Genomic DNA, 694 nt, shown 5'->3' with positions numbered 1-694 from the left:
GATTGATTTACAGCAGCAGAGTGGCGAAGCAGAAGAGTCCTGGGGCCCATAACCCAGAGGTTGGGATGGATGGAAACCTCTCTGCTGTTTCTTCTTTAACTTCCAGACATGCCTGAGTCTCCAATAAGCAAGCAGCATCCAAAGCCTGGTCATGAAAATCTTTTGTCCTCTCTTTTTGTCATTCATCTAGAAGACTTGGTGTGTGTATTTTAAAGGCCTCCTGGAATGAGATGCAGAATTAAAAGGGCAGTTGCCTTACTGCCTAACAGCCCCAGTGGCCTAATGGATAAGGCACTGGCCTCCTAAGCCAGGATTGTGGGTTCGAGTCCCATCTGGGGTGGTTTACAGCAGAGTGGCTTAGCTGAAGCGCAGCTGGGCCCATAACCCAGAGGTCGATGGATCAAAACCATCCTCTGCTAAGAGTTTTTTAACTTCTAGACGCGCCTGAGTCCCCAAAAAGGGGCAAACTTCAACAAACTGGTCGTGAAAAGCTTGGTCCTCCCCATAGTAGTTGTTCATCCAGAAGAATCTGTGTTTGTATTTAAAGGCCTCAAACAAGATGTAGAATTAAAAGGGCAAGTTACTAAGCCACAAAACAGCCCCAGTGGCCTAATCGAAAAGGCACTGATGCTTTCTAAGCCAGGATTGCGTGTTACAGAATCCAATCAGGGATCACTTACAGCAGAGTGGGCTT

At 47.1% G+C, this 694-nt stretch overlaps 1 non-coding gene across 1 annotated transcript; it reads left to right on the top strand.

Annotated features, from left to right (window-relative positions):
• The first annotated feature begins 268 nt into the window (after positions 1–268).
• Positions 269–340, top strand: trnar-ccu. Its single transcript has one exon. It is a non-coding gene; the product is annotated as a tRNA-Arg (tRNA).
• Positions 341–694: the final 354 nt, after the last annotated feature.

The sequence above is a fragment of the Cyprinus carpio genome, unplaced genomic scaffold, assembly GCF_018340385.1.
Source record: "Cyprinus carpio isolate SPL01 unplaced genomic scaffold, ASM1834038v1 S000002347, whole genome shotgun sequence".
NCBI classification, from domain to species: Eukaryota; Metazoa; Chordata; class Actinopteri; order Cypriniformes; family Cyprinidae; genus Cyprinus; species Cyprinus carpio.
Note: the sequence above shows the minus strand (reverse complement) of the source record. Positions and strands in the feature narration are given on the sequence as shown.